Below are 26,869 nucleotides of genomic sequence, written 5' to 3' on the forward strand. Positions count from 1 at the left end.
CACAGCCGACCATATAACAAACTCTGTATTTTGAGTGGAAATGTTAGGGGGTCGTCTTATACGCCCAGTCGTCTTATACGCCGGCAAATACGGTAGTTAAAATTCCAAAGTTGACTAGAGAAAAGTTTTGTCCTTTTAGCCTAAGGGCCAAACGTGCTAGCAAGAGCTCTGCTTGAGCACAATTTTTGTGGTGGTGGGAGTTCTGAATGAGTCATAGATGGCAGCAGTCTGGAACCTGGCTGCCAATTTCAAGGGGATAAAGATGAGACCCCCCAGGCTGGGGAGGGACAGCAAGCCCATAGGGCTATGGATCCTTTCAGCTGAATTGTCTCAGCTGCTGCCGTGTTTAGAAAATGATTTTGACTAATATTTCCCTGTAACTCTCAGACCTAATTTCAACAGAAAACAATCAAGTATCCTCACAGCATGGTGGTGTAGGTGGGACGGATGGTACCTATGTCAGTGTTGATAAAAATAAAGGATGTCTTTCCTTCACCTTCCAGGCTTGTCATTACCTATGAATCACAGCAGTTAGCAGTGAAAGAGGATTAATCACAGGAACATTTTTTTAAAAAGAATCACTTGGTAGGAGATAGGGCTCGAGAAATGAACTTGTATGAGTAGGGACTGAATAGCATCATCACTGGAGATACAACTATGTGAAGCGGTGGTTGGTCAGAGCCGAAGGTGGACAAAGTATTCAACTAATGAGCAAATAAGACACACAATGAGTAGTTCTTAAGACTCCCAAAGTTCATGCATTAATCTCTAACTGAAAAGGTGTCTGGGAATGGATTACACACTAGAAGTGAAAAGATTCGCCAGATGACTCACAAAACCACGAACTCGTGGCTTCAATATTTATTTTTGTTTTGGACAAAGTTTTTAACATCCTGGGGTTTTGCTGGTATACTGGTTGTTCATTCTTTTTATCAGAAGAATCAAGAACCAATATTTTCAAGTTGTCATAAGCTTTCTTATAATTGTACATGACTGCACATATTATTTTGCTCAATCAATTCAAAGGTTTGAATTTAAGGAATATAAAATCATGAATATCAATTTTTGAGTGTATGCTATAGAATCGGGCTGATTCAGGAAAAGTGGAGAAGACTGTAAGAAGGAAGAACTTGCCGTCCGGCAGACCTGGGCTCATTTCTCAGCTCTGCCACTTACTAACTGTGTGGCTGTAGGCAAGTCCCTTAATCTGTCTGAGCCTATTTACTCACCTATAAATGGAGCCAACAAGAGTATCTATCAGTAGGGTAACACAGGTACTAAATGAGGAAATGGGCCAAATGATTAGCACAGAGTGCAGAAGACAGTCACTTACACCACACAATAGCTGCTGCTACAACTGCTGCTGCTGTTTTGTTGTTGTTTGTTGCTATGGTGATATCTGAGCCTAAATGTAAGACCTCTAGAAGAAAGGGGGACATTCTGACCCACGTTTCCTGAAAAAAAAAATGTTCTTTAACCTTTCTGGGAAATCGTGCCCTCAAGGAAAAGGAATTAAAACAAAGATTAGTTGAGAATGCTATTTTTTCTTTTCCTTTGCTTGCCCCAGTGGTCGGTGCAAGGAAGCTTGAGTACAAGATTCTTCTCAAACAATCGATGTGCCCTAAAGCCTAAGACAGATTCAAAACACCCAACTGCCACCCAGGGTTTCTGATTAAATATCAATGATGGAGCACCCTCATTTTTAGGCACCATGATGGGGGCGCGGGGGGGGGTGCTGGGGGTCTGGGGGAGTGCAAGGGGAAGACCCTTCTTGGTCCTATACCAGCAGCCAATTCCTGTATGTACAGAGGCTTATGTGAGCTGCACCACTCGCTGGACACCACTCCTGACTTCTATCTACCCAGGGTTTTCCTTTCATATACTCCAGATTGGCAGGAAGGAGATCTGCATTACATTTGCAATATGAGTTACTCTTCATCTCAGTTCTTTTAGAATGCCGAACCTTTTGACATCAGCACACATGAATTATTGGTACCATAAAATGAGTGCTGATAGCAAATAATTTTTGGAGGGGCTCGTGACGGTCACAGTAAAATCTGCATGCCAATTCTGTCACCATTGGCTGTTTATACCACTCCCTTTCTAGCGAATCCCAAAGCTACCTCAGCTCCAAGAGGGTTAACAACTTGTCCAAGGTAAATTAAGTCCTAGTTGAGCCAGGAGTAGGCTCATATAACTGAACTCATAGGGAACAATGTTTTCCTTCTTTTTCTCTAGTTTACTGAGGTATAATTGACAAATAAAAGCATAAGATATTTAAAGTATACATCGTGATAATTTGATATATGTATTTGATATTGTAAAAGAATTCATCTAGTCAACACACCCATCACCTCATATATATATTTGTGTGTGTGGAGGGGGAACATTTACGTTTTACTCAGCAAATTTCAATTACACAAGACAGTGTTATCAACTATAGTAACCATTTTATATATTAGATCCTCTGACCTTATAATACAGAACAGTATTCTTTCTTATCACGTCTTCAGGGCACCAGATATCACGTCTTCGAGGCCCCACGTTAGGCGCCAGATATCACGTCCCGCGTGACAAGGGCTGGGAGACTCGAAGAGGGGCGGCGAAGGGTTAAGAAATCACAAGAGTCATAAGTAGAGCTTCTGCGGGCCGGGGGTCTAGACTCTTCAGACCGAGAGAGCGAGCCCTGACACTGGCGGGTGTAAAGCTTTTATTTACAATGGTCACAAAGAGGTCGATTTGAATATCTATACCCAGTTAATTGATTCAATTAGACTGGCAGCTGCTTCCCTGAAACTCATTGTGATTAAGCACGAGTTGTGCTTTCACACGTCTGTATGATCCTCCGGATGGCATCAGCTTTCCGAGATCACCTGATAAGGAAGTTTTACCGAGATCATGCCCTCGGGTCTTAGCATTCCAAGACACTTCCTATGACTTCGAAGGATCAGTGCGCAGGAGCATTCGAGTCAGCAGCTGCAAGGTGACACTTTCTACCATAATTCATTCATTTATTTAATCAAAAGGCACAGGCATACATCTATACTATGTCAGACTGTGCTCTGTACTAAGGATATAAAAGTGAAAAACTAATTCCCAATCTAGGAGGAAATTATTTGCCATTTTCTTACTGCCACACATGCAAATTAGTAAGTATAATAATGTATCTGAGTATGATTAAAGTAAGACTGGGAAAATTTGATTTTACCTAGGAATATCAGAAAAGGCTTGGTAACAGATGATTCTTGAGTCTTGAAGGATGAGTAAGTGATCACTGGGTGGATATTTCACTTGAGGAAGGCAGACAACACAGTCTAAGAAGACAGGTCAGTTTAACAGTATCATGAATATGCCAAAGATAGCCTCGTGTGTCTAAGTAGCTACAAACAGCTGGATATCGCTAAAGCCTATATGGGAAGGGACGCATTATATCAGAGCAGGACTAGACATGGAGGACTTTCTGTCATCCTGGGAATTCTAATTTATCCAATGAGCAGGAGGAGCTATTAAAGGGTTTAAGCATGATCAGATTTGTATTTTAGAAAACGGATCTGGCAAAGCAGTGGAGATTGGTGTGAGAGGATAGGGGACAAATGATAGGAAGTAGAGTTAATTACAACTGCCCAGGCTCCAGATGGTGCCATAGTTCAGACCATGGCAATAGCAGTGGAGTGAAAAGGTAGAGAAGATATGAAAGATACTAAGGAAGTGGATAAGTGGGAGGAAGGGGTTCAGTAGGGCTCCTAGCTTTCTCCTTTGAGTGAATGGATAGGTGTTGGTATTGTTCCCTGAAATGGGAGTTAAAAAGCATGTTTTTTAAGGGGGAATGATGAGATCAGTTGCTTAAAGAACTGATGATGTGAATTATGCAAAATGTTTAGCAGACAGTAAGATCTGGGGAGCTCTGGCCTAGACCTATAGATTTGGGAGTAATCACCTTGCATATAATAGTTAAAGACATGAAAACTGATGAGATCCTCCAGAAACAATATGCAGACCAGTGTTTCTCAAAGTGTGATTCTCTCACCACATGCATGCGAATCATCCAAGGAGCCTATGAAAATGCAAATTCCCAAGCCCAATTCCACACTTACTGAAGCCAAATGGTAAGAAAGGGACTCACTGGGTCTTCTGTATTATGAACGTAACACCTTCAGTGATTTTAATGCAACTGGAGTTTGAGATCCATTGATATACAATCGTGTGTTCATCAAGGCTGTCCAGAGAAAACACAACCAGTAAGATGTGTGTGTGTGTGTGTGTGTGTGTGCAGATAGATATTATAGGTTATCTATCTACATTGATAGATATATAGATAGAGAGAGAAAGACAAAGAGATGGGTTTTAAGGAATTGGCACATGTGATTATGAAAGCTGGTAAGTCCAAAATCAGCAGGGTGGGCTGGCAGACTAGAGAGGCCCAGGGAAGCGTTGGTCCAGTGTTAAGTCCAAAGGCAGTGTGCTGGTGTAATTCCCTCTTCCTTGGGGGAGAGCAATCTTTTTTCTATTAAGGCCTTTGGTGGATTGGATGAGGCCCACCCATATTATGAAGGTAATCTGCTTTACCCAAAATCTACTAATTTAAACATCAATCTCACCTAAAAAATACCTTCACAGAGGCATCTAGCATTATGTTTGACCAAATATCTGGGTACTGTGACCTAGCTAAATGGATACACGAAATTAACCATCACAGGTGGGAAGAGGATTAATGGAAAAGGAAGAGTCAAAGAAAGAACCCTAAAGGGCACAACACTGGAGAGCCAGGCAAAGCGAGCGATGGGCCAAAGCAGAGAAGGGCCAGAAGAGTGACCACAGAGATGCCCAAATATAGGAAAAAAAGACTAACATGCTCAACAGTGTTCAATGACACACAGAAAGCAAGAAGATAAAAAGTGAAAAGAGGGCTGGCCGAGTGGCGCGATGGTTAAGAACTGGCTTGGGACGCCAGAGGGCCCCGGTTTGGATCCCACATATGAGGGCCAGTGACACTGCCCTCTACAGCTAAGATGCTGAACAACAGCTCAATCTGGAGCTGGACTGCTGTGAGTCGCCAGCGGCGGCAGGTGGGTTGCCATGGGCTACCGTGTGAGACCAGCAGCCAGCGTGGGCGGCCATCTGGAAGCCGGCGACTGATCTGCCTCGCCTGGGAAGAGCACAATGATGGTGCCAACTTGGGCCAGTGAAGCAACGTCCTCCACAACTAGACTAAAGAACAAAATGACAGCAACTTGTCTGTTCCCCTTCCCCCAATTCCCCAATAAAAATCTTAAAAAAAAAAAAAGTGAAAAGAATTTGCTGGATTTGGGAAACAGGTAGTTGGTGATGTGCCAAGCAGTTTCAGTGACACAGTGGATGTAGAAACTTGATTGAAGTTAAGTGGAGAAGAAATCATTAAAAAGCAGAAACAAAAATTACAATCAGAATTGATGAGAGTGGAGGGGATGTTTATATGCTGTTAGAAGTATAAATATTGGGTTGTCGGAAAAGTCATGACGCATTTTTGCAATGAAAAACAGAAAAAATATGTCATGACTTTTCTGACAATCCAACAGTATGAATTTTTATATCAAAAGTTTTTAATATGATTATACCATTTGGCAATGCTATTCTACTTCTAGAAAATTATCCCAAAGAAATGAATATATATGTATGCCAAGCTTTCTAATGGTATTCCAGGAAGGAAGGAAAGAAGAAAGGAAGGGAGGGAGTGAGGAAGGACTTAAAGGTACAATAATAGGGTATTGAGTAAACCAATTATGTCCTATCCAGGGCGGACTTACTGTGAGGATAATGAAAGTTAAGCTCTGGACTCCTTCAATACTGTGGGGTAGGTGCTCATAATTCTGTATAAATAATTTTATATTATTTTCCTTAAATAGGGCTATCCAAATTGTATAAGTTTTAGGCTCCTCCAAAACTGAATCTCCCCTATGTGTATTCATATAGTTATGAAAATAAAGCTGTGCGTAGTAAGACAAACAACTTCCCCCAAATGGGCAAATGATTTGAACAGGTATTTCATCACAGAAGAGATATTGATGGCATAGAGAAATGCAAAATGCCACTTTTCATCTACTAGAATGACTAAACTTTTTTAAAGCTGGTGAGGATGTAGGGCAACTAGAGCTCTCCTACATTATTGCTGGGAATGCAAAATGGTAGCACATCACTTTGGAAAACAGTTTGGCAGCTACTTATAAAATTAAACATATACTTGCCATATGACTCAGCAACCTCACTCCTAGGAACTTACCCAAGAGAAATGAGAAGGCGGATCCACACAAAGTACACACACGTTTATAGTAACTTTATTCAAGGTCATGAAAAACTGGAAACAGCTCAGATGTCCACAAATTGGTGTATGGATAAATAGTCTGTGGTACATTCAGGGTTTATTTTTTTAAGATAAATTGGAATATATTACAATTAAATAAAAATCTGCAGCCTTTTGAAAGACATTGTTAAAGAAATGAAAAGACAAGTTACAGCCTGGGAGAAAATATTCACTATACGTATATTTTACAGAGGACTTGTATCCAGAATATATAAAGATTTTTCACAACTCAATAAAACCAATTAGAAAATGGGCAGAAGATTTGAACAGATGCTTAACCAAAGAAGAGATTCTGATGGCAAACAAGCACATGAAAAGGTGCTCAACCTCATTACTCATTAGGAAAATACAAATTAAAGCACTGAAATCATTGAGAAACCATTAAACACCTATTAGAATGACTAAAATAAAAGAAATAGAATAAATTCAGCAATAAATAGAAACAAACTACTAATAGATTCAACAACACAAATAAATCTCAAAAACTTTATTTTAAGTGAAAGAAGCCAGACATACACACAGAAAAGGTAACATATTCTGTGATTCTATTTATATGACACTCTGGAAAAGATAAAACTCCAGAAACTAAATCCATAGTTGCCAGGGATCAGGGGTGGGAAATAAAATTTGTACATACCAGAAATTCTCTGTATCTTGGTTTTGGTAGGGGTTACATGACTGTATATATTTTTCAAAATCATCAAATTGAGCAGTTAAAAAGGCTGTTTTACTGCATGTAAATTCTATCTCAGTAAATCTGACAGAAAAGAATTGAAGTTATAGAAAATGTTTAATGACATGGAATAGTGACCATATAGTATTAATAAGGGAAGAAAGCAGATTATAAAATAATCTATATTCATTTTTATAGATCAAGTATATTATATATAGATAGATAATACATGGATACAAGAAAAAACAGAGGAAAGTACACCAATATTTCAACTATAGTTGCTTTTGGGGCATTGACTAATGGGTGGACATTAATTTTAGATTTTTGGTCATGTGTATTTTCTAATTTATTTTTAATAAACAAGTATATCATGTAATTTTTTTAAGTGGATTTTTGTTGATAGTAGTGGGGTTGAGAATTTTTAAAGCACATTTGAATGCCTGAAGATGGTGGAATAGATAAACACTGTGCCTGCATCCTGTAAACACATTAAAATTACAACTAAGTTATAGAACAATCAACCTATAGAATCATCTGAAGTCTAGCCAAACGAAGTCCTAGAATTAAAAATTTAAAGAAGAAGATACGTCAAAACCAGTAGGAGGGGTGGAGACACAAAACAGGCCCTACACCTACCTGTGGCAGTTGAGAATCAGGAGGGATATCGCCCCTGCATTGGTTCCCCCTGGAGAGGTGAGGTACCCCAGCCCCACACCAGGCTCCCCAGGCTGGAGTACTGGTATCCAGAAGAGGAGACCCCACAACATTCTGCTGTGAAAAACAGTGGGGATTCTAGCCATTCAGGTGGGATGGAAGGCTGCAGGAAACCCAGACATCCTCTTAAATGGCCCGTGCACAGACTCATTCGTTCACAAGCACTCACTTTAGGCTCCAGCAGAGGTGCGGTGACTTGGAGGATCTCAGAGACATACGGGGTAGGGGGGAGCAGACTGAGGTATGTGGCTTTGGGGGGAGGACTAGAGGACAGTTGGCATTTTCCCTGTAAGGGGTCCTCCCTTTATGCAGCTGACATGCAGGCACCATCTTGCCTGTGCTGAGCCCACCCCCACAGGCCAAATCTGAATCTGATTGGCTTGGTGAGCTCTGCTGCTCTGCCCTGATAACTCAGCTGGGACCCTGCCCCACCCAACTCTCATACTGCTGGAGGCACTTTCTCCAAGAGCAGCCAGCTCTGCCCCTATTGCATTCTTTCTTGGAAAACTATCAGAGTCAGGCAGGCCCCAGGTGGGCGGAGACTGGCCTCCATGTACTCTGAAACTTTTGCTGAGTCACTCCAGGGTCAGCACTGGCACCAAAACATAATTTACATTAACCTGGTGACTATATTTCTTCTCAACCTAGTGACTCCCTGAGACCCTATCTCACCCAACCTGCATACAACACAAGGCTTTATCAGTGGTTGAACCTGAAGGGAGCTGGCAGATGGCAGTAGGCCTCTGGGTGTCCTGGCTTTTTTAGGCGCTATCCCAGGCCTGGTACTCATGGTAGACATCCTCAGTTCATAGTGTGGCCTCTCCCATGCACCTCCAGGTCCAGAATAGGCAGAGAACAGCTGTGGATCACTTTGTTGCTCCTACCAGGTAGACCCCAGCTGGTCACAGTCAGTGGCTGACCTGGGCCTGCGCTGGAGTTCCTCCCAAGAGGCCCCAGAACCAACATTCTTGGAGGTTGATTCTGACCACAGCACAGCACCATCCAATTAGCCCCAAGAGCAGCAAACCCAAAGGGCAGTCTCAACAGGCACGAGTGCCCACTGGGGCAAATCTCACTCAATGGGGTAAGTCTACCGCACAGCAGCCCATAAGCTGTGAACATGGCCAAACCCCACAGCCAGTCAGTAAGCCTAAGGGTAAATCCCACCTACTGATGTGCCAAGAGCAATCAAGGCTCAACTATAACCAGAGGGCACACACAACCCACACAAGGAACACTCCTGGAGCACCCAGCTCAGGTGACCAGGGAGACTGTTCCACTGGGCCCCACAGAATACCTACTACATAAGGCCACCCGGCCAAGACTGGGAGACATAGCAGATCTACCTAATACATAGAAACAAAGACAGAGAGGCAGCCAAAATGAGAAAACAAAGAAATGTGCCCCAAATGAAAGAACAAGAGAAAAATCCAGAAAAAGAACTAAACAAAATGCAGGCAAGCAATCTATCAGAGACAGAGTTCAAACCAATAGTTATAAGGATGCTTGAAAAACTTAGTGAGAACTTCAACAAATAGATAGCAAGCATAAAAAAGGACATGGAGACCATAAAAAAGAACCAGTAAGAAGTGAATACAATAACTGAAATGAAGAATGCACTGAAAAGAATCACCAGCAGACTAGATGAAGCAGAGGACTGAATCAGCAATTTGGAAGACACGGTAGCAGAAAACACCCAATCAGAACAGCAAAAAGGAAAAAAAAAATTGAGGATAATTTAAGAGACAACATCAAGTGTAACAACATTCACATCATAGGGGTACCAGAAGGAGAAGAAAGAAAGTAAGAAATTGAAAACCTATTTGAAGAAATAATGATTGAAAACTTTCCTAACCTAGACATCCAAGCCCAGGAAGTGCAGAGAGTCCCAAACTGGATGAACCCAAACAGGCCTACACCTAGACACATTATAATTACAATGGCAAAGGTTAAAGACAAAGAAAGAATCTTAAAATCAGCAAGAGAAAAGCAGTTAGTTACCTATAAGGGAGCTCCCATAGAGTGTCAGCTGATTTCTCAACAGAAACTTTACATGCCAGAAGTGACACAAAGTAAGGACCTACAACCAAGATTACTACTCTACCCATCAAGGCTATCATTTAAAATCAAAAGACAGATAAAGAGCTTCCCAGACAAGAAAAAGCTAAAGGAGTTCATCACCACAAAATCAGTATTACAAGGAATCTTAGAGGGACTTCTTTAAGATGAAAAAAAAGTCAAAATTATGAATATAAAATGGTAATACCTACATACCTATCAACAATTACTTTCAATGTAAATGGATTAAATGCTCCAATCAAATGATATAGGAAGGATGAAAGGCTAAGAAAACAAAACCCCTACATATCCTGCCTACAACAGACTCACTTCAGATTGAAAGACACACAGAGACAGAAAGTAAAGGGATACAAAAAGATATTTCATGAAAATTGAAATTAAAAAAAAAAAAAGCTGGGATAGCAATACTTATACCAGATAAAATAGACTTTAAAACAAAGGTTATAAGAAGAGGCAATGAATAAGCTACCGTGTGTGGCTGGCAGCCAGCATGAGTGGCTGGCAGCCAGTGTGAGCTGCCAAGAGCCGCTGTGAGCGGCCATCCAGAAGCTAGTGACTGATCTGCCTCACCCGGGAAGAGGGCAATGATAATACCAACATCAGCCAGTGAAGCAACGTCCTCCACAACTAGACTGAAGAACAAAAGGACAGCAACTTGTCTGTTCCCCTTCCCCCAATTCCCCAATAAAATCTTTAAAAAAAAAAAAAAGAAGAGGCAATGAAGGACGCAGTAATCCCACTTGAATATATTTGTCCAAAGAAACCCAAATGCTACTTTGAAGGGACATGTGCATCCATATGTTCACTGCAGCATTGTTTACAATGGCGAAGATGTGAAGCCAGCTTGGGTGTCTGTAGATGGAAGAATGAATAAAGAGAAGGTGGTACATATATACAGTGGAATATTGCTCGGCCATCTGCAGAGGCATGGATGGACCTGGAGGGTGTTGTACTGAGTGGAGTATGTCAGACAGAGAAGGATAGATTCAATCTGATTCACTTATATGTGGAATCTAAGAACAAAATTAACAAAGAAAACAGCTACAAACTCATAGATACAGAAAACATTTTGATGGTTACCAGATGGGAAGGAGGTTGGGTGGGTAAAAAAAGGAGAAGGGATTAAGTATAAATTGGCTGTTACAAAGTAGTTATGGGAATGTAGGCTATGGCATAAGGAATACAGTCAATAATATTGTAATAAACATGTGTGGTATCAGATGAGTACTAGATTTATCAGCACGATCACTTTGTAAGTTATATAAATGTCTAATAACTATGTTGTACACCTGAAACTAATATAATATTGTATGTCAACTGTAACTGAAAAATAAAAAATATTAATGAAATATAAAAAATTAAAAAAAATAAAGAACATATGAGAAGTGGGAGATCCAGACACTAGATTCTAGCCTGTTCTGATGGGCTTGGCTGTTAAGGGAGTTATTAGAAACAGATTCAGTTCAAGGAAAGGGTTTTTTATTTTGTTTTGCTTTGCTCTTTATTTTAAAATGAGTCTTTTCAGTCAGGGAAGAGTGAGAACAAGACGCCCTTGCAGTCAAGCACTGACATGATACTCCCTGGGAGACACAGTCATGAAACGGTGCTAGGAGCAAGACTCAATTATACTCAAAAGCCTTGATGACTCACCCTCTCCAAAGGACTCTTTCCATGATGCAGCCTCAATCTTTGTTCAGTCATTTTCCTTGATGCCCCCACCCGCATATGCTGTGTTCTAGCCAAGGGTTTACTCATCATCATTCCCAGCCACAGGCTGAACTCCTGCTCCAAGCCTCTGTTCCTTCTGTCTGGAATGCTCTCCCATCCCTCTCTCCTCAAATGAGAAGCAACGGATAATCCCTGCAGTCCACAGGTCTGCACCCCTTTGACACTGTCACCCAGCTGCAGTCTTGCAGTTGTCTGTAACTCCTCTCACCCTCATTACTCTTACCTTCTTAGGTTCTTTATATCCTCCACAACTTGGAACACACTGCCTTATAAATGTCTTCTGAATTTAACTGAAGATGGCGTCATATTGAGGGTGTGAAATTGTGGTACATTCATAAATGAGGATACTTGTACGATGGACTGACTGCTGAGATCAGTTCCACATTCAGACCAGTTATGGGGAAGAAAGCACACTGCTGTTCCATTCCAGACCGTAAGTCCTTGCACCTTGGAGTTAAGAAGTAATATGTCACGGAAACGGTCTGCCAACACAAAATTCAAATATAAATATAACAAAACTAACAAAAATTGTTACATAAATATAACAAAATTAGGATTTATTGAAACAATGTTCATAGTCAATTTCTTTTGTCTTTAAGCAAGCTGTTGTTTCAAATCTATGTCTGTTTTTAAGTGTGTTTTGGGGGGCCATTACCACCTCATTTTTACTACTGAATATTATGTCCACATGCTCTGTGAGAAAGGATCCGGCTAGACATTGTTTTTATAGGAATTAGTATTTGAATCATGAATAGGCTGATTGAGCTGTTCATTTATTAACTATAAAAGTATAATTATGACAAAGTGCAATTAATAAAAACATACAAACTGTGTCTATGCATCCCACAGCTGAATGACCTGCAAATCACTAAACAAAGATCCTACAGTGGAAGATTTGAAATGTTCATGTAAATCATTCTTACTCATACAGCCTGTCAGTATTCCACATCCCACACTTCTGGGTTCTATGGCCAAGGTCATGCTAGGTTGTCATTCATGGAGGTCATTCCTAGAGATGGCCACAAGTGTGTGCAGTTCGTCGGAAGCAGGAGACTCTCAGGAAGGCCATACAAGGAAGACCCAGCCCCCTTCGGGACAAAACTCGTGGCTCTGCCTACGGGTGGGTGAACACAAAGACTGTTCAGACGCCTTCCACAGGTGTTGTAAAGGTTGCTTGGCCATGTGAGTCAGAAGAGCAGAGTAGCCATCTTTAGAGATTTGGGAGATCATCAGCCTCAAGGTGGTGACTGAAGTCATAACAGCAGGTATGATCATCAAGGGCAAATGAGTATTGAGAGAGAAAAGAGAAGAGGATGTTCCAGTAGTGGGAAAAGAAGATACTACTGAAGGAGAATAGAGAAGAATAGTCACAGATTAATGATAAATGACGGAACAAGAGATCATATCATTTGTGGTGGACAGTGCCAAACGCCAAAGTGAAGATGAGGCCAATTATTTGATATTCCTTCCATTAAGAAGTGGGTTCTATATTCCCTCCCCTTAAGTCTGGGTGGGTTTTGTGACTGTTTTGCCCAACGGAACAGCTCCCAATTCCCGTCCCTCGGAATGCTCCATCAGGGAGAAGCCAGCCACCATGTAAGAAGTCGGACTCCCCTGAGATCACCACACCGTGAGAAAGCCCAAGCTAGCCATAAGAGACAGAGACCCAGCCAGCAGTGGCTGCTCCAGCCATCCCAGCCCAGGACTGTCTGCCCAGGTCTCAGCTGTCATCTCACAGCATCTGCAGAGGAGATCTCAGGTGAGGACCAATCAACTAGCCCAGTCAACATTCAGACCGGTGAGAACAGTGAGGGGTGGGGGAAGGAGGGAGGGACAGAGGGGGAGAGAGAGAAATAAATTGATTATGAGGAATTGGCTCACATGATTATGAATGTTGAAAAGTCCGGTGATCTGCCATCTGCAAGCTGGTGGCCCAGGAAAACTAGTGGTGTAAGCTCCAGTCCGAGTGCAAAAGACCAATGTCCCAGCTCACAGATCAGGCAGAGACTGAATTTTCCCTTGCTCTGCCTTTTTGTTCTATTCAGGCCCTCAACGTAAGGGATGATGTCCACACACATGGGGCGGAGCAAGGCAGATGGTGGGGGGAGGGGGGAGAGAAGAGGCTGTGGAGTCTGCTTCACTCAGTCTACCAATTCTGATGCTAATCTCATCCAGAAACACGCCCACAGACACACCCAGAAATAATGTTTAGCCAAATACCTGGGCTCCCCATGTCCCAGTCAAGTTGATACACTGTTAACCATCACACTGGGGTAATATGTATGTATGCCTGAGTGGGGCAGAAGTACAAGGTCCAGCCTTCCACCCAAAGGGGAGCCACACTAACTGACATGTGTTCCAGAAAGCTGCGGGGTAGCTCAGGCCTGTATCACAACACACCTCCTGCATCTGCCCAATACACTTCTTCTCCCTGCCTATCATAGGTTTGGTTGCTTATTAAATATTTTATGCTCCAGACTTGGTCTTTGTGTCTGTCTCTGAACACATGTCTTTTTCCATGTATCCCTGAACTGGAACAGTAGGGCTCTGGTGGAAGGACATGAATTCTGTAGACAGACCTAGGCTCAAAACACAACTCAGCTGCTTATTAGCTGTGTGATACTGGACAAATGTTGAGTTGCATATTGCGTCATGACTTTCCCGACAACCCAATAATTCAACCTCACTTAGTTTTCCCATCTGTAAAATCTGAATGAAACCTACCTACCTACCTTTGTATTACAGGGTTGTAATACAAATTACAAAAAAACAAATGTGACCTCCCTAGCACATGGGAGGCCCAATAATGGAGCTAATGTTGTTTGGTAGAAGGCATCACTGGGTGTCTCTCTAGGACTTGTACAGATTCCTTTATTCATAGGGACTGCCTGGATAGAGGTTCCTGAGACAATCCCCTTATGGGGTCTGACGCCCACAAACAATCCTGCTGCCTGCAAACAATGGAATGTTGGTAGGGATGGAGCACCAAACTTCAAAGGTCACATGTTAAGGTCTCCAAATAGTTTCTGAAATCCCTCTCCATTGACTTCAGGTGAGAGGAAATGCGTCCTCCCCTCAGCCATGATGGGGGAGGGGGCATAGAACACCTGAAACGCTCTCCAAATACTACGGAGGTAGGTGACCAACTAACAATGGCAAGGCCGTTTTTGGACCAGTCCCTTTTTCTTTTTTCTTCTTTTTTTTTTTTTTTTTAAGATTTTATTGGGGACTTGGGGAAGGGGAAAAGACAAGTTGTTGTCCTTTTGTTCATCAGTCTAGTTGTGGAGGATGTTGCTTCACTGGCCCATGTTGGTATTATCATTGCGCTCTTCCCCGGTGAGGCAGTTGCTCGCCGGCCATTGGACAGACGCTCACAGCAGCTCACAAAAGCTCACGGCAGCTGCTGGCCAGCCTCACTGCAGCCTGCGCCATTGCCGGGGACTCACGGCAGCCCAGCTCCAGGTTGAGCTGTTGTTCACCATCTTAGCTGTAGAGGGTGCAGCGTCACCTGCCCTCATGTGGGATCCAAACTGGGGCCCTGCTGCTCAGAGCTGGCGTCCCAAGCCAACTCTTAACCAACACGCCACTCGGCCAGCCCCTGGACCAATCCCTTTTGCAAGACCTGCATGGTGGCACCTATTGTTAGTTGCTCAGTCGCTTGGGCTTCTTCAAAAGCCTTAAATTGTCCTTAAAGTTCTGTTCTACAATGATTAGCGAAAAACAATAAGATCCCTGTTTTCATGGATGTTAGAGTCTATTGAGAGAGAGAAAATAACATATCCAACCATATAATTGCGAACAATGAGTACTATGAAGGGAGGGTTCACTAGATGTGGTAGATTTGGGGGCCTCCATGCCACCTGACATTTTGCCTCTTCTATGTTGACCTGACACTGGTTTGGCCATAAAATTAATTTTGACTATTGGGACCTTACATACATGGCACAAGCCAAGGTCCGATGAACACTTGCACAATAGGACTAGACCTCCTGGAATGCACTTTCTTAGAATCTAACTGTCTTCTGTGAACAGCTCACCCAGCCACACGGTCTGTGTGGAAGATAACCAAGGGCCCCGGCCAATAACCCCAGCTGAGAGCCCAGTAGGTGGCCAGCACGATATGCCAGCCTTGGGACCTTGCAGCTACCTCAGCACCTCAGTCAAGACCAGATGAAGAAAAAGAACCACCTGATCAACCAAAAAAAAGAAAGAAAAAATCATGGGAAATAATATCATTAGCAGTTAAACCACTGAATTTTGGAGTGGTTTATAACATAGCAATAGATAACAAAAACTCAAGGCTATGAGAACACAAGCAAAAGGGCCTCATCTAGGCTAGAAAAGCGGGAGGCCTTTCCAGAGGAATTGATTATTTACATGGACTTGTGGGGGAAAGGAAGAGTTATCTTTCCAGCGAGAGCAGTATGCACAAAGGCCTATGTTTGAAGGGAAGAAAATGCATTTAAAACCAGAATGAAGGTGATTTTCTTCAGTATCTTCACCTAATTATGAAACATATAGAAAGGCAAACATATGTGTGCATGCATATTTTATTTATTTTATACAACAGTAGTATATTTAAGAAGGAGATAAAAGCCCAAAGCTAAAACTGATATGGCTATTCTTGCTTATTACTCCAGACTTGCTATTATGAGCCAGCCATCTGTGACATGAACACATTGTGCTGGGACCATCTGGAATGTTCCTAATCTAATGGTTTAAATGGTGGCTCATGCTCTCATTAGAAGATATTAGCACCTCAAAAAACATTTGTTGGAAATAGCAAGGTACTGATCCCTTCAGATCCTATCAAGTGGCTGTACTGTAAACTAATGCACGAAACAGCAGGAAGAAAGGAAACTAATCCTCATGGAGTCCCTTCCATGGATCAGGACATTTAACAGACCCCTTGTATACATTGTCTCTTTCATCCTCTCGGTAATCACATGAGGTAAGTATTATTATTCCACGTTTACTTATCCAACAAAATAAGGCTTTTAAAGGTTCATTAACTTGCTCAAGATGACACAGTTCCAAAGCGCAGTGCCAGAATTCAAACCGCAGGCCCTCTGCTTCTAAGATCTCTATCTACAGTAGCTGTTGTTGGTTACCTCTTCTGTGCCCACTTGCCCCTTCCTTCCAGGTTTTTGTTCAGATATCCATATCCTCTTGAGGTGTTTTCCAACACCTACAAGCAATTCTCCAATACTCAGTGGACATCAACTGGGTGTCCTACAAATTTAACTCAATAATGACACTATCTACTTGGAGATAGCATCAGACCCCACAGCTTAAAGGCTCAGTCATATCAGACTGTCCCCCGCCTCACTTTACATGCCAATCGCATGTCTCAGGGGCCACCTGTGCTGCTGACTGACCAGCTCTAAATGTGAGTTCCCAGAATGCTCACCTCAGGTCCGATAATGTGCTAGGCTGGCTCACAAAGCTCAAGGAAACGTTAACTTGCATTTACATGTTTGTTATAAAAGACTACTACTCAGGAACAGCCAGATGTAATGGATGCACCCTCTGAGCACACCACCCTCTCAGCACCTCCATGTGTTCACCAAACCAGAAGCTCATCGAATCTCTCACTGTCAAGAGTTTTTACAGAGCTTAATCTACACCGTTCTATCCCTTTCCTAGAGGTTGGTAGGTGGGCCTAAATGTTCCAACCCTCTAATCACTTAGTCTTTCTGGTGACCAGCCCCATCCCTAGGCTATGTAGGGACCCAACCTAGAGTCATCTCATTAGCATAAACTCCTTGTTATCAAAAAAGGGCTACTTATGAATAACACAAGACACTCCTATCATTCAGGAAATTCCAAGGGTTTTAGGAGCTTTGTGCCATGAACCAGGGACAAAGACCAAATATATTTCTTAACACCACACCTCCTCATAAAGTCAATGAGATTCAAGGGCCTGGTCAGTTTTTTGCTCTTCAAGAAACTACTGTTATCTGATTTATGCACCAATTTTCTAATGAAACTGCACTAGCAATATTCACTGATTAACTCCTAAATGATAAACCCAATAAGCATTTTCATCTCTATAATTTCTAATCTTTCTGTTAAATGCATTAACCAATTCTTCCTTCAAAAATTCTCTTGTTTTGGTGTCTGTACTAACACCCTTTCATGCATAGTTTCTTAATCTGAGGTCCATGGACCACAAAGATATGAATGGGGGAAACCGTATCTTTACTTTTATTAACTCTAACTGAAAATTAACATTTTCTTCAATTATGATTGTTGTCATCAAACTATGGTGGTATTAGCAGTACCTGTGGCTTTGTCACTAATAGAAATATGGATGTTTTCATCACATAATGCAATTGGTACAAATATCTGTCATATCATTTACACTCAATCCAACTGCTAAAGTATGGATACTATAAGACTTTTTGTTAGACCTTGGTATTTAATGTGCTAACAAAGAAGCACACATATTACTCTAACACAAATTTGTCTGGGGAATTTTTAATGACAATTCTAATGTAATTTAATGTTTCTGTAATCATCTGTATTTTATTTTGTACCTTTAGAAATCATTATTCTGTTTTTAGCCATTCAAGATAGTGGAGTAGGTAAATGTGCTTACTTTCTCTGGTGACCACATCAAAATTACAACTAAACTACAAAACAACCATCATTGAGAATTGCCTGAAGTCTTGCTGAACTGAAGCCCTACAACTATGGACATAGAGAAGAAGCCACCTCGAGACTGGTAGGAGGGGCAGAGATGTAGAACAGGCTGGTCCCAATCCCTAGTGTGACCATTAAAAATCAGGAGGGATATGTTGACTGCGGAAGTACACCCCAGAGTATCAAGGGATCCCAGCACCACATCAGGCTCCCCAGCCCAGAGTTCCAGTGCTGGAGAGAGAAGTCTCCATAATTGCTGGTTTTGAAAACCAGCGGAGATTGTTACTGAGTGGGACAAAGGGTAGCTACATTCCAAGGTGCTCCGATTGGAGAGCCTGCGCATGGACTTACTCACTGACAGACTGAAAAACTGTGGCAGCAGCTCAAAAGGCAAAAGGGACATACTGGGAGGAATGGAGCTGTCTAGCTTTAGGGTATAGGCTGAAGGGGCAGCTTTCTCCCAGGTGAAGGAGCTGGTGGAAGCCATTGTTTCTTGTGGAGCCCTCCCATACCCTTTGTGTAGATGCAGAGGCCGCCATATCTGAGTCTCCATCAAACTGGCTATCAACATTCATCTGTCACACCCTAATGATTCCTTCAGACCACACCCTCCCAACTTTCAGGCACACCCATGCAGCGTCCAGTGGCTTTTCCTTATAAACTGCCCAGTTTGACTCATGCTGCAGACTTTTCTAAGGTCTCTCAGAGGTTCCCAAACCCAAGTAAGCAATATCTGGCTTCAGCATGTTCCGTATCTCTGGTTGAGCAGCCCAAGCACAGCACTAGCAGCAGACGGCCTTGGTTCACAGCTTGGCCTCTCAAGGCGCTTCCAAGCACATTGTGGGTAGAGGCCATCTGCAGATTGCTTTATGGCTCATGCCAGGTGGTACTGGGCAGGGCACAAGCTACAGCTTAACTTGGCCTACAGTGAGTCCCCTCCCAGGTGGCTTTGTGGCTCACATGCCCAGTGGCCAGCTTCTAACTGAGCTGGAGTATCACCCGGCCACCTCCAAGACAACACACTCAAAGGACACACTGGGCAGGCACCAGAGCCCTGCTAAAGTGAATCCTGCTATACAGGGTCAGCCCCCTGTGCAACAGCCCCAACACTGTAGTCACAGCCAGTCCTCACAACCAATGAGCCAGAGGGTCAATTGCTCCCATCAATGTGCAAATAGCAACCAAGGCTCAACTGTAACACACACACAACCCACACAAGGAACACACCTAGAGCACTCAGCTCAGGTAACCAGGGAGACTGTGCCACTGGACCAAACAGGACACCTACTACCTAAGGCCACTCTACTAAGACCGGGAGACATAGCAGCCTTACCTAATACATAGAAACAAACACAGGGAGGCAGCCAAAATGGGGAGACAAAGAAACGTGTCCCAAATAAAAGAACAGAACAAAGCTCCAGAAGAAGAACTAAACAAAATGGAGACAAGCAACAAACCAGATGCAGAGTTCAAAACACTGGTTATAAGGCTGTTCAGTGATCTTAGGGAGAACTTCAACAAAGAGATAGAAAACATAAAAATGGATATAGAAAACATAAAAAAAGAATCATTCAGAAATAAAGACTATAATAACTAAAATGAAGAATATATTAGAGGGAATCAACAGATTAGATGAAGCAGAAGATCGAACCAGCAATTTAGACTATAAAGTAGCAGAAAACACCCAAACATAATAGCAAAAAGAAAAAAAAATCCAAAAAAGTGAGGATAGTTTAAGGGACTTCTGAGACAACATCAAGGGTACCAACATTCATATCATAGGGGTACCAGAAGGGGGAGAGAGCAAGGAATTGAAAACCTGTTTGAAGAAATAATGACAAAAACCTTCCCTAACCTGGCAAAGGAAATAGACATACAAGCCCAGGAAGCACAGAGAGTCCCAAACAAGATGAACCCAAAGAGGCCACACCAAGGCACATCATAATTGAAATACCAAAGGTTAAGGACAATGAAAGAATCTTAAAAGAAGCGAGAAAAAAGCAGTTAGTTACCTACAAGGGAGCTTTCATACTCGTAAGACTGTCAGCTGATTTCTCAACAGAAACTTTGCAGTCCAGAAGGGATTGGCACAAAATATTCAAAGTGATGAAAAGTAAGGGCCAACAACCAAGATTACTGTACACAGCAGAGCTATAATTTAGAACTGAAGGACAGATAAAGAGCTTCCCAGACAAAAAAAAGAAGCTAAAGGTGTTCATCACCATCAAACCAGTATTACAAGGAATCTTAGAGGGACTTCTTTAAGGAGCCCCCCCAAAAAAAAATAATAACATGGCAATAACTACATATCGATCAACGACTACTTTAAATGTAAACGGATTAAATGTTCCAATCAAAAGACAGAGTGGCTGGATGGATAAGAAAAGAAGACCTTTACATATGCTGCCTACAAGAGACTCACTTCAGATTGAAAGACACACACAGACTGAAAAGTAACGGGGTGGAAAAAGTTATTTCATGAAAATGGAAACAAACAAACAAACAAAGCTGGGGTAACAAAACTTATACCACACAAAATAGACTTTAAAACAAAGCTATAACAAGAGACAAAGAAGGTCCCAGAAATCCCACTTCTGGGTATTTATCCAAACAAACGAAAAATGCTACCTCAAGGGAATGTGCTCATCCATATGTTCATTGCAGCATTGTTTACAATGGCCAAGATATGAAGGCAAAAGGCAACCTGGGTTTCCCTGAATGGATGAATGGATAAAAAAGAGGTGGTATGTATATACAATGGAATATTACTCAGCCATTAGAAAAAATGAAATCTTGCCATCTGGAACAACATGGATGGACCTAGATAGAGTATATATTGCTGAGTGTAGTAAGTCAGACAGAGAAAGACAAATGTCATATGATTTCACTTATAAGTGGGCTTTTTTTTTTTAAGATTTTATTGGGGAATTGGGGGAGGGAAACACCGTTGGGGAATCAGGCAAGGGGAACAGACAAGTTGCTGTCCCTTTTTTTCTTCAGTCTAGTTGTGGAGGATGTTGCTTCACTGGCCCATGTTGGTATCATCATTGCGCTCTTCCCCGGTGAGGCAGTCGCTCGCTGGCCATTGGACGGCTGCTCACGGCAGCTCACAAAAGCTCACTCCCACTGCCAGCCAGCCCCACTGCAGCCTACACCGTCGCCGGGGACTCACAGCAGCCCAGCTCCAGGTCGAGCTGTTGTTCACCATCTTAGCTGTAGAGGGCGCAGCGTCACCAGCCCTCATGTGGGATCCAAACCAGGGCCCTGCTGCTCAGAACTGGTGTCCCAAGCCAACTCCTAACCAACGCACCACTCGGCTGGCCCGAAGTGGGCTTTAAAAAAACAAAATAAACAAACAAAACAGATACAAACTCATAGATACAGAGAACATTTTGATGGTTCCCAGGTGGGAGGGCATTGGTGGTGGCTGTAAAAGGAGAAGGGATTAAGAAGTACAAATTGGGGCTGGCCAAGTGGTTCAGTTGGTTAAGAGCGCAAGCTCTGAGCAACACAGTTGCCGGTTCGATTCCCACATGGGCCAGTGAGCTGCACCCGAGCTGACTTGCTGCTGAGCTGCCAGCAGGTGGCAGGATGGCTCAGCTAGTGAGAGCACATGCTCCTGACAACAAGGTTGCCGGTTCGACTCCCACATGGGATAGTGGGTTACGCTCCCTCCCCCCCACCCCCGCAACTAAGATTGAACACAGCACCTTGAGCTGAGTTGTCACAAGCTGCTGACGAGCGGCTGGATGGTGACTGGACTTGGGGCTGAGCTAGCTGCGCCCTCCAGAACTAAGATTGAAGCACAACTTGACTGTTCCCCTTCCCCAATTCCCCAATAAAATCTTTAAAAAGGAAGTACAAATTGATTGTTACAAAGTAGTCATAGGGATGTAAAATATAGCATGAGGGATATAGTTAATAATATTGTAATAACTATGTACTCATATGGTGTCAGGTGGGTATTAGATTTATCAGGGTGATAGATGGGAGGGGGTTTAGAGGCATGGTGAAAAAAGTGAAGGGATTAAGAAATACAAATTGGGGGCCAGCCGAGTGGCATGTTGGTTAAGAGCTGGCTTGGGACACTGGCTCTGAGCAGCAGGGCCCCGGTTCAGATCCCACATGAGGGCCAGTGACACTGCCCTCTACAGCTAAAATGGTGAACAACAGCTCGACCTGGAGCTGGGCTGCCGTGAGTCGCCAGCGATGGCACAGGCTGCAGTGAAGCTGCAGTGGACTGCCATAAGCTACCATGTGTGGCCGGCGACCAATCTGCCTCACCCGGGAAGAGCTCAATGATGGTGCCAACTTGGGCCAGTGAAGCAATGTCCTCCACAACTAGACTGAAGAACCAAAGGACAGCCACTTATCTGTTCCCCTCCCCTGGATTCCCCAATAAAATCTTAAAAAAAAAAAAAGAAATACAAATTGCAAGTTACAAAATAGTCATGCAGATGTAAAGTAAAGCGTAGAGAATATAATCAATTATATGGTAATAACTATGTATAGTGCCAAGTGGGTACTAGACTAGTTAGGGGGATCACTTCTTAAATTATATACATGTCTAATCATTATGCTGCACACCTGATATAATGTACAGCATAGGGAATATAGTCGATAATATTGTGATAGCGTGGTATGGTGTCAGATGGTTGCTGGATTTATCATGGTGATCACTTCTTTAGGTATATAAATGTTGAATAACTATGGTGTACACCTGAAACTAATGTAATATTCTATATTAGCTATATTTTAATACAAGTCTTAAAAAAATCATTATTCTGAGAAGGCATCCATGAGTTTTACTAGACTGCTAAAAGTGGTCTAATGCTAAAAGTAAAAAAAAAAAAAAAATGAAATAAGACACCTCATAATGTTTCTTGCTTAATTGTTTTTTAAATCTCTCTGATCACTGCTTATCAGCTCAGTTTAGAAGCTCACATTACAGGCCCACTGTTCCCACCCACCCCCACTCCTTTTTCTTTTTTTTTTTTTTTGAAGCTTCAAAACCACATGTGACTGACATTATAGTCATTGGGTTTTACAGCAAGCGTTCGCCTAAGGACTTGGAAATAAGTTCGTACCCTCTGAGTTTATGTTAAAATTCAACACATAATGATGACATGTGGTGATAATAACAGATAACACACTGAGAGTATCACATATCCTAGGCACTTCACGGTAACCCTATGACTTTGATATAATTTTCCTTATTTTACAAATTAAGAAATTGAAGTGCAGACGGAATCAATGGCTTGGCTAAGTCATATCGTCGGTCATTAATGAGACAGAAGGCTTAATATGCTGCAAAATGAAGTTATAGGAGTGACCTAAAAGGCCAGATTGGATCCCAGGGCCAGAACTTCATGGTCATTTGATTGAATCTGTTAAAATACTGGAAGCGACTGTCTTATCAAGAGGGTTGGTCAGTCTTAGAACCTTGAAAACAGGAAGATCTCAGAGATAAAAATTGGTACTCTTTATTGAAATACTACTCAGAGGAGTTTTTTCACTCATCAGAGTATTTGGTACCTGGGTAAGGGCATTGGCCTTCAGAGGTCAAACCGATACGTCATGCAGCTCAGAGCGAGACGACAGGATGTGGTCAGACTGATGAAACGAAAGTGAATGAGCTGAGAGAAGGCGTTAGGAGTCCCAGATTTTCTTATCTGGAAAGATCATCTTGAAAGTGAGATGAATGCTTCATGTTCTCTTAAAGTCATTAAATATTTCCACACACTTTACTTTTTGTCCAGAATAAGAAAAAGCGAGTTGCATAGAGTTTTACATACTCCTGTCTTTTGGACAGTGATTTCTCATTGCAATTTGACATTCTGCTTTTAAAAATCAGATGCATAAACTAGGTGAATATGAGTCCATTCCTGAAATATGGATTCACTCTTGCTGTGAAGAGAAATCAGGTTTCCAAACCCGAGTTACTATATATACCATCCTGTGAGTTCCCTTGGGGACTCAATCTATCCTCTCTGCGTGAATATAGAGTGTTCATCACTCCCTGTTGGAGGACAAATACATTTTTCTTATGTGTTATATGCTGATAACTTCTAAATTTGTATATGGAGGTCAAAACTCTCATTAGACCCATATATCCAGCTTCCAGCACTGCCACTTGGCTGTCATGACATGAGAAATAATTTAATCTCTTGAAGCCTCTTTCTCTATAAAGATTTTAAATTTAAAAATAACTGTATCCAAACTGTTGTAAAGATTAGATTATTTTTTAATAATCTGTTACACATTTTTAGTTGTATTAAATTTCCTGGGAATTTTAACAATAATCGTCAGAGACTCAATAGATAAATAGGTAGTGGAAACAAATATGTAATCTATAATAGAGGAACCACAAATAGCTACCAGGTAGTTGAAAAAACATTTGGCCTCAACAACAATACCTGTGTTATGGTATTTCTGTCTCTAGCTCAGACAATTACCCCAAGCTCCCAACCCAAATATGCAACTGCTCATTTAACCTCTCTACTTGGACATCGGTTGGCATGTCAACTGAACACGTCCAAAACAGAATCTTTGGCTACCTCCCCTCTTTCCCACACACCTAGTCTTCTCCTGGCTCACTGAATTGCATTACATTGTTTATTAGGCAAAATAGCTAGGAATCTGCTTGACTATTCTCCCTCCCAGGCCTTCCATATACACTACATCAGCACGCTGGACCTGGCTAGGCCCTAGAATCTTGAGTGGGCCATGGGCCCAGTGAAAGCCAGAGGGGAGTGACGTGGTTAAGCTCCTCAGAGAGGCGGGGTGGGCACATCCTCTCCCTCTTGCCTCACAAAAACTCCCGTCCCTTCTGGAAGTTCACTTCTGAAAACTACACCAGCAGAGCAGAAGACAGAAAAGAGTCTAGGGACCCCGATCTGCCTAGACATTCACCTGGGTGATTTGGGGTGACCAACTTCTCTGGTTTCCACAGGCTGAGTTACAGTTTTCCTTCTAACACCACACACTCTCTTCTGCTCTCAGCCAGTCTCCTCTGGCCTCGGGGCCGGCCCTCCTTACACATTCCCCTCTCATAATTTCCGGCCCTCTGCTGGTTCCCAAACTTTCAGGAACCTCTCCTAGGAGGTCAAAAAGAAAGCTCTCTCTGTGCCTCAGTATTTGTGATGTGTAAGGGGGTCTGCAGTGCAGGGATCAGAGCAGGGCCCCTCTTCTCTGAGGCCAAGACAGGCACTGAGCCTGCTTATAACTTCTTTTCAAAATGTATTTCTCCCTTGTAATGGACTACTGCTTTTGGGGGTGTTCTGTAAAGCCTCTTGTTACAATTTAATTCTCTATGACAGGATAATTTTTATTAATTTGTCATTCATCTTTATTGCTTCTACTGCATATTCTGTTAATTTTTCATGAACTATTTGTTTTTTAATAGATTAGAATCTCTAGGTTTTTAATAAATAAAGAGTCTGAAATTTCTTATTAGTTTTAATAAGAAGCATTGCAGTTACAAAGGTATATTAGAGCTGTGCCAACTTTTGTTGAATAAATTTTCACCTTATTTATGTTGAATTCTTCTTCCGAGTCTTTGAAGATACATATTCTGAGTTAAAAAGCTTTATACTAGGTATCCCTTCTACTAATCTACCTATGTCCAGTGCTGGTAGGCAAAAATCTAAGATAGCCCCCAAGATCTCCACTCCCTGGTGTACGCACACCTTCTCCCAGTTGTTCAATCAAATACTAATTTAGATGCCGATGGAAGGGGTTTTGCAGATGCAATTAATGTCCCAAATCAACTGACTTCAAGATAGGGAGATTGCCCTGGGCAAGCCAAACCTAATCAGTTGATTCTTTAAAAGGGAAAGGGCTCTTCATGACAGAGAGATTCAAAGCACAAGGGATTAAAAATGAGGGAGACTCTTTATTGCCGGCTTTGAAGATGGAGCCAGCCATGTGGCAAGGAACACAGGCAGCCTCTGGTTACTGAGAGCAGCTCTTGGCTCATAGCCAGCCAGGAAATAGGGACCTCAGTCCCTCAACTGCAAGGAGCTGAATCCGGCCACACCACATGAACTTGGAAAAGAACCCCAAGCTCCAGATGAGAATACAGCTAAGCTGACATCTTGATTTTAGCCTTGTGAGACCCTGAGTAGAGAATCCATCCTCACCGTACCCAGACTTCTGCCCTATAGAATGTGAGATAATAAAGGGGTATTGTTTTTGCCACTAAGTTTGTGGTATTTTGTTACTCAGCAATAGAAAATAAATCCAGTAGGATATGCTTACACTGAGATGTCACCTCTACACCAGTAGGATATGCTTACACTGAGATGTGACCTCTACACCATATGATGTGGTGTGAGTCAGCACAGTTGGGATTTGCAGTATTCCTGGAAGCCTTTTCTACACTGGGCAACTAGCAATAATTCAACTACACACACGAGTGACTGAATAAATATTTCTTATGAAGATAAATGTGTTCCCAACTCAACTCTTCCTTAAACAGCACCAAAAAAAATAATAATAATAATAATAAATCTGTGGACACTCTAGCACCTCCCAACACAAGAGGCACAAGGGGAAGTGTGATTGATAGGAAGTCTGAGTGGAGAGAAAGAACAGAATTCATGGATTAAAGTTAAAATGTTTTACTTTTGCAAATTTTACCAAAAAAATTAAGAAAGAAAGGAAGAAAGGAAGGAAGGAAGGAAGGAAGGAAG

At 42.2% G+C, this 26,869-nt stretch overlaps 1 long non-coding RNA gene across 2 annotated transcripts in view; it reads right to left on the reverse strand.

Annotated features, from left to right (window-relative positions):
* Positions 1-26,869, reverse strand: part of LOC109392564 (uncharacterized) — a 39,883-nt gene that overhangs the window by 5,136 nt on the left and 7,878 nt on the right. The window contains exon 3 of one of the 2 annotated variants that reach the window (XR_002126081.1): positions 11,755-11,978. This is a non-coding gene — a long non-coding RNA (uncharacterized LOC109392564). Of the gene's footprint in view, positions 1-11,309; positions 11,979-26,869 lie in introns of those variants that run through there. The other variant, XR_002126080.1, reaches the window with a different exon arrangement.

The sequence above is a fragment of the Hipposideros armiger genome, unplaced genomic scaffold (genome assembly GCF_001890085.2).
Source record: "Hipposideros armiger isolate ML-2016 unplaced genomic scaffold, ASM189008v1 scaffold_336, whole genome shotgun sequence".
NCBI lineage: Eukaryota > Metazoa > Chordata > Mammalia > Chiroptera > Hipposideridae > Hipposideros > Hipposideros armiger.